The sequence below is a fragment of the Thamnophis sirtalis genome, unplaced genomic scaffold (genome assembly GCF_051295495.1).
Source record: "Thamnophis sirtalis isolate CommonGarterSnake01/CBP01778 unplaced genomic scaffold, rThaSir2_p1.2 scaffold_9, whole genome shotgun sequence".
NCBI lineage: Eukaryota > Metazoa > Chordata > Lepidosauria > Squamata > Natricidae > Thamnophis > Thamnophis sirtalis.
This window is the reverse complement of record NW_028261389.1, coordinates 53,530,185-53,543,114: the sequence shown is the minus strand read 5'-3', so window position 1 is coordinate 53,543,114 and position 12,930 is coordinate 53,530,185. Positions and strand designations below refer to the sequence as shown.

Below are 12,930 nucleotides of genomic sequence, written 5' to 3'. Positions count from 1 at the left end.
CACCTGACAGTTGCGTGCATTATAATTGGACTATGTACAGGGGTACCAAGGGGAAGGGATTGAATTGTACTTGATATTATCCACTTTTGCGCCTAATTAACCAGACTCAGCTTTGCTTTGCAACTATTCATTTATAATTAGTAAAAGTACACTTGATTTCAATCAAAATGGAATCCAGTGGTTTCTTTCCTGATTACTAAATGAAGTCAATGCTGACAACAAGCTGAGTCTCCTTTCGCACCCATCCTGGAGCTAAAACCTACCGAGGGGGGTGCCCTCACAAGAAGAAAAGAAATGTCTTTGCATGTAAGTGACCAGGAGGAAGAGGAGGGGGCAGTGGCGGGACCATCTTTAACCAAAAGGCTGGCCGAACTAAGAGTGGGAGAACCTGCCGTTCGTCCCAGATGGACTTGGGGTGTGGGACAAAAAGAGGAGCCTGAGGAATTGGATGCTGGAGTTACGAGAAGGAGGCCAAAGAAAAAATCAGCAGATTGGGGTGACACTGGAGAAGAAGATTACAAGCTTTCCCACACTATGAGACTTCTCGAAGAAGCATGGACTGAACGCAAAAACTGTGAGAGAGCAGTGGAAAGGGAGCCGACAGAGGAATTTGAACAAAGGTACTCAATGCATAGTTTAAGGGAGAATGAAGGGGCCGAGGGGGGTTGTGCGCAAGAAAACCCAGAACCAGCCTCCCCCCCTCCAGCTAGAGTCACTCAAAGAGCAGAGGGGGCCCCCAGGTGACGCCGAATGGCAAACGTTCCTCCCTTAATCGTAAAATATGATGGAGATCCCAAAAGTCTTGGGTTGTTTATAATTCAGGTCTGGAATTATATGGAAATCTATGGACCTGATTTGGAGACAGATGAAATGAAAGTGAGGATGGTGTTGATGGCTTTAGAGAAAAAGGCAGCCGAATGGATGGTTAGCCTACACAAATGCAATTGCCCTCTCCTGAGGAATTTTAATGACTTTATGGCAGCCATGAGAAGGAGGTTTGATGACCCTTTGACCGAAAGACACGGGCACCTGAAATTTATGGCTCTGAAGCAGGGAGACAAAACTGTGCCAGATTATATCCAGGAATTTCAGGAGTTGTCAGCTTATATGAGGGGGTGGTCGGAAGAGGCTTTGCTGGATCAGTTTGCTGAGGGATTGAATGAAAAAATATACCAACAGTGCATAAACAGACGCCTTCCCTGTCAATTAACTGTTTGGTATGAGCACACCGCAGATGTGGAGTTGGATTTAGCCAGGCTTCAATGCATGAAAGAAGGAGATGTGGAGAAATCCCCCCCAGCAGTCCCAAAAAAACCCCTCCACCCCAGGAGTGAGGGCAGAGGAGGTCTCGCAGGCAAAGCCAAGCTTTTCACTTGTTTCCGCTGTGGGAAGGAAGGCCATCGCGCTGTGAATTGCCGTGTAAAATTAGCTCAGAACGCCCCACCTGCCCGGAGAGAGGGAAAGGCAGTGAAAACTCCAGGCTAGAGAAAGGAGGCTGCATTCGCTGCTGAGAATGTTCCCCAGCACTTCCAGCCGGAGCCCCAGCTTGTCTGACGAATCGGATGAGGAGGACTCTCATCGCTGGGTAAGTTCCAAAATTGGCCCTATGCTTATCCCAATTGAGATGAGAGTGCCATCTTCTGGCGCAACTGAGAAACTTTTAGCTCTCCTTGATTCAGGCTGTTCCCGCTACATGATAAGCCCTGAAATGGTGGAGAAACTAGGCTTAAAATTGAGGACTTTGAAAACCCCTATTTTTTTTGCCAAATTGATGGTTCTATTGCGGGAGGCGGTCCTGCTCATTTTTCTACTGAGCCCATAGAGATGAAAATGGGGACCCATCGGGAGTTAATAACTTGTTGTGGCACTTGGGATGGACCGGCCCCTTATTTTGGGACTCTCCTGGCTTCATAGATGGAACCCTCGCATTAACTGGAGAAAGGGTTGGTTACAAATTCGCACAAACATACTCCCTGAAAGGAAGGTTGAGACTCCAGATTCTGCCGCAACTAGCCCTACATTGGCAGCCAGGGGGCAGGAGAGAATCGAAGGGGAAGAAAGAATTCCAAAGGAGTATTGGGATCTCGGGGGGGGGGGGGGGTTAGTGAAAAATCTTCTGATAAATTACCCCCCCCCCTCAGATCCACTGATTGCACCATTGATATTTTGCCTGGGGTGAAGCTTCCAAAGCCCTAGGGAAATAGAGGAAATGAGAAAATTCATCGATAAGAACTTGGAGAGGGGGTTCATTGAACCGGCGAGACCCAAGTTAGCGGCTCCTGTACTATTCAGAGAGAAGAAAGATGGCTCCCGGAGATTATGTGTGGATTTTAAAAACCTGAACGCGATATCATCTCAGAACCTCTACCCGTTGCCACTGATGAAGGGCATGCTGGCCCAACTGGGGAAGGGCCGCATCTTCACTAAGTTGGACTTAAGGGAGGCATATTATAGAGTCAGAATTAAAGAGGGGGACGAATGGAAAACTGCTTTCAACTGTCCCCTTGGCTGTTTCCAGTTTCGTGTAATGCCGTTTGGCCTACAGGGGGCGCCAGCGGTCTTCATGCAGCTAATTAATGAGGTTTTACATGACCATCTTTACAAGGGCATTATCGTATATTTAGATGATATCCTTATTTACACGGAAACACATGAAGAACACGTGAAGCTGGTTCGAACTGTACTGAAGAAACTTCGGGCAGCTGAACTTTACGCCAAATTGTCCAAGTGTGAATTCCATCAGAAGAAAGTTGACTACCTGGGCTATCGCATCTCCCACGAGGGCGTTGAAATGGACCCGCTAAGGTAAAAGCGGTCACCGAGTGGGAGGCCCCTCGTACACGCAGGCAATTGCAAAAATTTTGGGTTTTGCTAATTTCTATCGCCAATTCATCCCCTCTTTTGCTAAGATAGCTCTTCCCATAACTAACCTTCTGAAGTGTAAAGGTGGGACGAAACCCAAGCCTAGCAAGCCGCTAGATTGGACCATGGAATGTGAAGCTGCTTTCAAGAAGTTAAAGCGGCTTTTTGCGGAAGAACCAGTCTTCAAACACCTGGATGTGGACGCACCTTTTGTGCTTCAAGCTGATGCCAATGACGTGGCTGTGGGGGCTGTGTTGCTTCAAGGTAATTTACAACCCTGCGCATACACCTCTCGCAAACTAATTGACACGGAAAGACATTGGGTCATTTGGGAGAAAGAAGCATTTGCTGTTCGCTGGGCTTTGGCCACATGGCACCATTTTCTAGAAGGCGCCAAGCACCCTTTCGAGGTGTGGACTGACCATAAAAATTTGGAAACTTTGAGAAACCAGAAAACTTTCTCCTAAACAGATGTGGTGGGCTCAACATTTCAATAGATTTAATTTTACCCTGAAATACATTCCAGGAGGAAAATTTTTTATGGCTGATGCTTTATCCAGACTTCCTCAATACAACTGCTCTAAACTCAGTGTGGTCCAGCCTGTCATTCCCGCGATGAGCCTTGCTGCTCCTGTTATTACTAGGAGTCAAGCGTGTTCTAAGGTAGAGATGTCTCAGGACTTTCTTTCCAATCTGAAAAAAGCCCTCGCTGATGATGATTGGTTCCGGCAGCACGTGAATGAATGCACCATGAGAGATTAATTGCCTTGGATTGGGACGAAATTATACGTTCCTGCGTCTCTTAGACTCATTGTTCTTCAACGGGCTCATGATTCCCGAATGGCGGGGCACTTTGGTTTCGTCAAGACGCTCCACCTTGTCAAGAGACAGTTTTGGTGGCCCTCTTTGAAAATGGACATTGAAAAATATGTTGCCAGTTGTCCTGTTTGTGCTGCTGCTAAACGCCCACCGGGAAAGCCGCAGGGGTTGCTCCAGGCAGTAGCTCGCCCAGTGGCCCCTTGGAAGGAGATCTCTATGGATTTCATTGTCGAACTTCCTGACAGTCAGGGACACACTGTTATCTGGGTTGTTACCGACTTGTTCTCCAAACAGGTCCATTTCTTGCTCCAAGATTCCTTCTGCTAAGTCTCTTGCTAAGATGTTTTACCGCTTACATGGGGTGCCTGACCGCATTATATCGGACAGAGGTGTGCAGTTCACCTCCGTTTTCTGGAAGGAGTTTCTGAAGCGTATTGGCTCTGCCCAGGGATTAAGCTCCGCCCACGACCCTCAGACTAATGGGGCTTGTGAGAGGACTAATTCTGTACTAGAACAATATTTACGTTGTTTCATCAACTACCAGCAAGATGATTGGGTGGATTTGTTGCCGCATGCAGAGGTGGCTTACAACAATTCCGTGCATAGCAGCACTGGTTTCACTCCTTTCCATGTGGTATTTGGCCAGGACTTTGTGCTCATTCCTGAGGTTCCCCGTGAACAGCCCCAGGTATCTTCGCTGTCCGAGTGGAGTGACTGCCTTCGGCGCATTTGGCCTTTGGCTCTGCGGATTCTAGATGCTGCGCACCGTGCTCATAAGAAACAGGCTGACAAGAAACGGACTAAGCCTTATGAGTACAAGGTTGGTGATTATGTGTATTTGTCCACTAAATTTCTTCAAACACCCCAGCAGTCGAAGAAATTGGGGCCCAAGTATGTTGGCCCGTTTCCTGTTGTCAAAATCATCAACCCTGTTTCTGTCCGGCTCCAGCTGTCCAAGGACCTTAAACGGGTTTACCCTGTTTTCCATGTTAACCTCCTGAAGCCTGTCTGCACTTCGTCGTTGAGGCCGCCTCTCCCTCCTCCGTCCACTCCGCTTTTGGTTGAGGGTGAGCAACATTTCGAGGTCCGTGAGATTTTAGACTCTCGTAAGCGCCAAAACCGTGTCCAGTACCTGGTGGCTTGGAAGCATTTCCCACCTTCTCACACTGAATGGGTTGATGGGTCCCATGTTTGGGCGCCTCGTCTGCTCCGCAAGTTCTACTCTGCTTATCCTGACAAGCCCTGATTTTGGACATTCTCCTAATTTTCCTTTTTCTTTTTCTTGTTTTTCTTCCCTCTCCCTTTCCCTTTTTCGTGTCTTGTTGTCTGTTTGTGTTCTTTTCATTTCTGCAGGTCTGACCACCCTTTTCTGGAGGAGGGCCGGATATCAGCCTCTGCTTTGCTGCTGCTTCGGCTGTCATTGAAACGGGGAGGGGGGGACTTCCTGGGCGGGATTTTGCTGATGGCGGCAGCTTAATAGAGCTGCCCCCGGGTTTCTGGTTGCGTTATCTGCCTAGATATCTGGCAGGTACCTCACTCTTCAGGCAAAGAAGAGGGGGAGAGAAGATCCAGCTGGCAAGAGCTTTTCCTTTGAAGTTTGCAGCCTTTTCGGCTGTGAAGGGAAGGGGGGCCAGCCAAGGCTGAATCATTATCTCCGTGCCGGAAATACCTAGCCGTCGTCTTCATGGCTCAAAGTAAGATACCTCCACTTAGGACAATATTTGATCTATTTATCTGAATTTAATACAAGCAGAGTACGTATCTGAGAACCTTATCTGTTTTTTTTTTAAATCCTAGCTTCATTTTTTACAAGAGCTTCCTTCGTGTACTTAGTTTTTTTTTTCTTAAAAGAAACTGGCTCCTAAAATGGCGATTGTGCGTTCTTCGTAACAATGCCACATTCCTAATTCTTCTGCAAAAGCAGTGATAAAAGTTCAAAGGGAGGAACAGCCAGCCAGCAGTTTCTTATTAATTAGTTTCACTTCTCTGAAGAGTTTACAAGACTTTGTTCTTATCAACTTTGTTATTTCTGATACAGAGAAGTCAAAGACGGCACTGAATATGCTGAGCTGCTTCATTACAATGCTTTTTCTTCTTTTTCTTTTTTCTTTTGAAATCCTTTGAAAAATCCTAAAGAGCTAAAAAAGGGGTGACTTAACACTCTTCTTTTTTTTTTGTAAGCTGCACAGCGAGCCAGTAGAGCTTGATTAATTGCCCATAGATAAGACTTATAATGGCATCAAAATTAATTCCTGGGGGGAAACTTCCTCCCAGAAGCACATCTCCGATACCTGGCACAAAGTTGCCCCCTACTGGAGATGTACTAACGAAAGAACTTTTTTTGGAAACCTTCAAAGAATTCAGAGTGGAGATTAAGGAGATAAAGGACGAATTAAAAGAGTTTAAGGCGGACTTATATGATAAACTTGATACTAGGATTGCCAAAATAAACGATGATATGCTGGGACTGGTAACCGTACTGACAGAACATGTTTCTGGAATTGAAGATAACTTAGAGGTTCTTAATGAAGCTAATACCAACTTGACATCCAAAACTGAGGTGGTCCAACAAAAAGTTGAAAACGCTGAAAAACAGATTATTATGATACAGTACAAGCAGATGGAGTTCGCATTAAGAGTCAGGGAGTTGCGTGAGGATAAACAGGAGAACTTGAAACAGATTTTTTCAGAGGCTTTTGACCGTCTGGTGGGACGACCGGGGTCCAATTTTGACTGGCAAATTGATAAAATTTATCGCGTTAATTCATGGGCGGCAAAACAAAAGCAACTCCCCCGAGATGTAGTTATATACTTCGCCACAAGAGAGTTCAGAAACATGATATTACAAGAGTCCTATAACACCAGGCTTCAAGTCGCCGGCCAGGATTTGATTGTCTTGAAAGAAATACCACCTCAAATGCTAAGAGCCAGGAGAGATTATGCTTTTCTAGTGGAAGAACTCAGAAACCGTCAGATACAGTATAGATGGGATGTGCCATTTGGTATTATAATTACACTTGACAAGCAAAGATATCGTCTCAACTCTGTATGGAAAGCCCGAGATTTCTATCACAATATTTTGAAGGTGGGACACCCTGCACCATCTGGATCTGGAGAAAGACCACAAGAAGGACAAGATAGACGGCAAACTACACAACTACCAGACAAGACGCACCATCTTCCCCTCCCGGAAGGGCAAGCTGCCATGGAACAAAGACCTAGCCGTATGACCACCAGACGAATGGAAAAACAAGCTACAATGCAACCACCTCAACAATCACCGGCCATTGATCAAGGAGTTACAGCAACAAGCTCAGAAGCCATGGGAGGAGCTAGGCCAAAGGTTAAACAGGCCATGCAGGAGGCTCTAAAAAAGCTTCAGGCAACCAAAGATGACAACTAAGATTTTGACATGGAATGTCAATGGACTGAACTCTCTACAGAAGAGAAAGAAAATATTCCACTATCTTAAACAATTCAAGAATGATATAATTTGTCTACAAGAAACTCATATCAAATCAACCAATCAAAAATATTTGTTTAATTCCAAACTTGGTCAACATTTTGTGACCTCTGCTACGGAAAAGAAAAATGGTATAGTTGTATACTTAAGAAAAAACATTAAGACTGAACTAATTGAAGCAGATCCCTTTGGAAGATATATCGCGCTAGACCTAGTCTTAGAAGGGAAAAAGACATTACTTTTGGGAATTTATGCTCCTAATTAACAGCAATATGGATTCTATAGAAATCTTCATGCTAAATTAGTACAGTGGGACTATAAGTCTTGTATACTATTGGGTGACTGGAACGGTGTGATTGACACTAAAAGAGATAAGAAGACCTCTCGCCCTAATACTAAAATGCGAGCTAAGCTACCCAAACCTTTTTTTGACATGATGGACGACTTTGAATTGAGAGATATTTGGCGAGAAAGAAACGCAGAGGAATATGATTTCACCTTCTTTTCTGATAGACATCAATCCTTTTCAAGGATTGATTTTATACTAATCACTAATGATTTACTTTCTAGGGTGAAGAAGACAAAGATTGCGGCGAGGGTCCTTTCGGATCATAACCCAGTTTGGATAGAATTGGGAAGGATAGTGCAGGCAAGAAGGTCTTGGAGGCTGAATGAAAACTTATTTAGATATGAGAAGTACATTAATGATTGTAAAAAATTGTTATCTGAATACTTTGTTCTGAATATGAATAAGACTACACCTATGGAATTTGTATGGGATGCAAGCAAAGGGTATATGAGAGGAGTACTGATGAATATAAATAAAATACATAGACAAACAAGGGCTGAAACGAAAAGAATTGGAAGAGGAAATTAAAGGGAAGGAGTTGGAGTTAACATTGAATCCAGGCGATACAAAGGTTAAGGAAGCAATTACTATATTAAAATCCCAATTTGATATGTTGATCTCTGATCAGGTAGCCACTAGTTTATTATATGCAAAACACAATACTTTTTGTAACGCAAATAAACCGGGCTTATCAGATTAGGAAACGAAAACTCGAAATGTAACCAGATTGATTTATAGAGGGAAGGAGGTGTTTCAACAGGAGGAGATTCAAAAGGCATTCCGGGAATTCTTTACAGAATTGTATAAAGGGGACAAAATTAAGGGTTTAGACATAGACAAATACTTAGATAAAGAGAAAATACCCCTAGTTAGAGAAGAGTACAGGCAAAAGTTGAACCAACCAATAACCTCAGGGGAAATCTTGCAGGTAATTAAACAACTAAAGTTAGGGAAAGCGCCAGGCACAGATGGCTTGACAGCGGTTTACTATAAAAACTTACAGTTAGAAATGGTAGAACCTCTTAGAGAACTATTTAATAAAATTCAAACAGAAGGTAAAGTGCCCCCATCTTGGAAGACAGCGTTTATATCGTTGATACCCAAAGAAGATCAAGATATTACCCAACCAAAAAATTATAGACCTATCTCATTACTTAATGTAGATTATAAAATTTTTACTAAAATACTAGCAAATAGGTTAATGGTGGTTATTCAACAATTGATACATACCGACCAAACAGGTTTTATACAGGGGAGACAGATGAAGAGTAATGTTAGACTAATCATTAATGCATTAGAATATTTGGGAAAGAACAACCAAATCCCTGCTGCATTCGTATTTCTGGATGCTGAGAAGGCCTTCGATCGAGTTAATTGGCAATTTCTGTTGAAGATATTGCAAAAAATGCAGATAGGAGATAATTTTTTACAGTCAATTACAGCAATATACCAACAGCAAACAGCTCAAATCATAGTCAACGGAAGTTTAACAGACTCTTTTCAAATCGGAAAAGGTACAAGACAGGGCTGTCCTTTGTCCCCACTATTGTTCATTATAACTTTGGAAGTATTATTGAATAAAATACGGGGCTTGGATGGTCTAAAAGGGATCAAGATTAGGCAGCAAGAATACAGAGTCCACGCTTTTGCGGATGATTTGGTCATAATATTGGAACAACAGCAGGAATCTAGTATGGTTTTAATGAACACGATTAATCAATATGGTCAAGTGTCTGGTTTTAAAATAAATTTAGGAAAAACCAAAATATTAGGTATAAATATGAATACTAAACAAAAGGAAGAACTAGGAGGGATGCTAGGATGTGAGGTAGTTAAAAAAGTCAAATATCTTGGGGGTCAATATTTTAGCCTCAAATGGGAAACTATATAAGCATAATTATGAACCACTTTGGCGGAGTATACAGATAGAGATGAAAAATGGGAGAAATTGCACTTATCTTTGCTGGGTAGGATAGCGGCAGTGAAAATGAACATTTTACCAAAATTTTTATTTCTTTTTCAAATGCTACCTATACTTAAAAAAGATGTGAATCTTTTAGAATGACAGAAGGGTATCAACAAATTTGTATGGGCTGGAAAGAAACCGAGGGTAAAGATGAAAATAATGCAAGATGTGCGCGAGAGAGGAGGCTTGAAATTACCTAACCTAAAATTATATTATAATGCAGTGGCGCTATCCGCAATTAGTGATTGGACCCATTTAACCAATGATAGAATACTGAATATCGAGGGACATGATCTGGTATATGGTTGGCATGCTTACTTGTTATTCAACAAAAAATTGGATAAGAACTTTAAAAGTCATATCTTAAGAAATGCTTTATTGCGGGTCTGGAAAAAATATCAACATAAACTAAATGATAAGTTACCCATGTGGGCAATTCCTAGACATGCAATTGAAAATATGAATATAGAACAAAAACACGATAGAACCACTTACAGACAACTTCTCACTTTGGAAAGGGGGGTCCTACAACTAAAATCTTTAGAGGTATTGAAAGAGGAGAAGGTAGTTCAAACATGGTTCCAGTATGGCCAATTACAGGCCAGGTGGAAAATAGACCAAAAAACTGGTTTTATCCAAATTGAGGATAATTTGTTTAAACAAATAAGAGATCAAAGCTTAATGCATATAAAGAGGATATATAATGTACTAATACAGATGGATTCGGAAACAGAATTGGTTAAAGATTGTATGATAAAGTGGGCTCAGAATATTGAAGAACCAATAATGTTGGACACGTGGGAAAGAATATGGGTAAGAAATGTGAAATTTACACAAGCACAAAACCTGAGAGAAAATTTTTATAAGATGTTTTATAGATAGCATTTAGATCCTAAAAAGCTGGCTTCTATGTATCCAAATGTACAGCCTAAATGTTGGAGATGTGGTTCTCTCGATGTTACATATTTTCATATATGGTGGACTTGTCAAAAGGTTAAGGCATTTTGGATAAAAATCTGGTGGATCATGCAAAATATCTTTAAAAGAAGGATAAAATTTACTCCTCAGTTATTTTTACTAGGTATATGTACTGACTTTACAGCGGTAGAGACCAGCTTGGTTCTGCACCTAATAACGGCAGCAAGACTGTTGGTGGCGCAATACTGGAAGAAGGAAGACTTGCCTACAACTCAAGAATGGACATTGAAAGTTACAAACCTAGCCGAGATGGCTAAAATATCGGCATATCTTAAAGACCACTCAAATGAGAGATATAAACGAGACTGGAAAAAATGGATTGACTATACACAAAACAAATACGGGACTAAGAAATTCCAGATAGCCTATGCTTAAGATTAGGAATAATTTAAACTGCTTAAAGTTTGTGCAACAGCAAGAAGCTGAGTTCAACGCAGAGATGTTATTGACTTTCTTTTTTTTAAATTTCCTTTGCCTTAATATATTTTAGACTGTGTTTGTTAAAAAGCTACACCGTGTACAGGCTCTGGGAAGTCGGGGGGGGAGGGAGGTGGGGTCTTAGGGGGGAGGGGGGATATATAGTATGTGCTAGATACTAAAGTAACACGATTGCACTTGTATACTGTTGCTCTTTAATTCCAGTGTAAAAATAGGACAAGCTGAATATATTAATAGATAGTAGAAGTACACCGAAGGGAGGAGTAGAGGGAAGGAAGAAAGAGTAGAGAGGATGGGAGAAAGGATTGAAGGGAGGGTGAGAAGGAAGGGAGGGAGTGTATTGGGAGAGAGGTGTGGTAAAGGGGGAGGGGAAGTAGGGTAGAGGGGAATGATGGTGGGAAGATGGAAAGTTGGAGGGGGGCGAAAGAAAGGGTGTATCGAGGGTCGAAGAGGTACATTGGGTTTCTATTTTGGGGGGTATTATTGACAAGAGGAATGGCTGTGTTTATTGTTTAACGTTATATGGCCCCGGTTCTGTACAGTATATGTGTGACTGTAAGAAAATGAAAATGGAAAATAAAACTATCTTTGGAAACAGGGAGGGGGGGCATGGTATCTGGGAGGGGAATCATTATGTGCTGGAGGAAGTTTCTAGTAGCTGATTTGACCACCTTACTGCGCATGTGGAAGAAGGGAGTTTCCCGCCAAGGCTAACTGTCCGGCATTCCATCCTGATGAGACTTTTTGAAGTTATCTCCCACCTGACAGTTGCGTGCATTATAATTGGACTATGTACAGGGGTGCCAAGTGGAGGGGATTGAATTGTACTTGATATTATCCACTTTTGCGCCTAATTAACCAGACTCAGCTTTGCTTTGCAACTGTTCATTTATAATTAGTAAAAGTACACTTGATTTCAATTCAAATGGAGTCCAGTGGTTTCTTTCCTGATTACTAAATGAAGTCAATGCTTGCAAATATTTTTATTGGGTTATAAAATAAGATATAAAATATGGAAGTAAATAGGAACAAAGCGGGAGGGAAGAGAAGTAAGGGAGGATAAGAAAGAAAAAGAAACATTGACTTCCTACTTTCTCTGTTGCAGTAAAATAAGGCTCCAACAAATCATTTCTATAAAGATCTATCAATCTACTTGGTAAAACACAAAATCAAAGTTTCATTCTTTTCCACTTCAAGTACAAAGTTCAGAAGTGGTCTTGATGTGGAAATAAAAGTATTTATATCCTTTTTTAGAAAATCAAAATAGTCAATTTGGTTCCACCACAATACCGCAAAGCCCTTATCCGCGGAGACATAAGCACGAGTGCTAATCCGCGCCGTCCGAATTGCTAAAGCAAATGCGACCTTACCGCTCTGACATAAGGGCGGAGGGCAAATCCGCGACTTCTGAAGCACTCAGCCTAACCTAACCCTAAACCTAACCCTAACCTTAACCCTAACCTTAAACCTAACCCTAAACCTAACCCTAACCCTAAACCTAATCCTAACCCTTACCTTAATTTAAATCGGCTTTCTGCCGCCGCGCTGTTTTAAAGCGCCCTTCTGTCGTGGCGGTGATGACGTCGCGGCTTTAGCGATGCGGTTTTATCACCGCTATTTTGACGAGCGCGGTTTTGTGCCACGGTCAATTTTGCCATTTCAGCCAACTCTTATCAACTTCTGCAACCGTTCGTCCATGTTAAGAATTGAAGTGTCCTTCTATTTTATGCATACAGTCTTGCTGCTATCAACATATATAGTAACAAAGTTTCAATTTTTTTCTCCAACTCCGTCTTTTTCCATTAGACCCAGAAAGGAAAAAATATTGTTTCATTTTTATTTCCATTTTCAAAATTTTCCGTATTAGAATATGAATCACATTCCCAATTTTTTTTTGCTTTAGCACATATCCACCATAGATGATAAAAAATCCCTTCTTTTACACTTACAATATTCATTTGACATGCCTTTATACATCTTAGATGGCTTATCTTGTGTTAAATACCAATGATACATCATCTTATAGAAATTTTCTTTTAGATTATAATTTAATGT

The 12,930-nt window shown here is 41.9% G+C and overlaps 1 protein-coding gene across 25 annotated transcripts in view; it reads left to right on the top strand.

Moving 5' to 3' along the window:
• NRCAM (neuronal cell adhesion molecule) overlaps positions 1-12,930 on the top strand; it is a 134,004-nt gene that overhangs the window by 10,041 nt on the left and 111,033 nt on the right. The gene's annotated exons all lie outside the window — the stretch shown is intronic.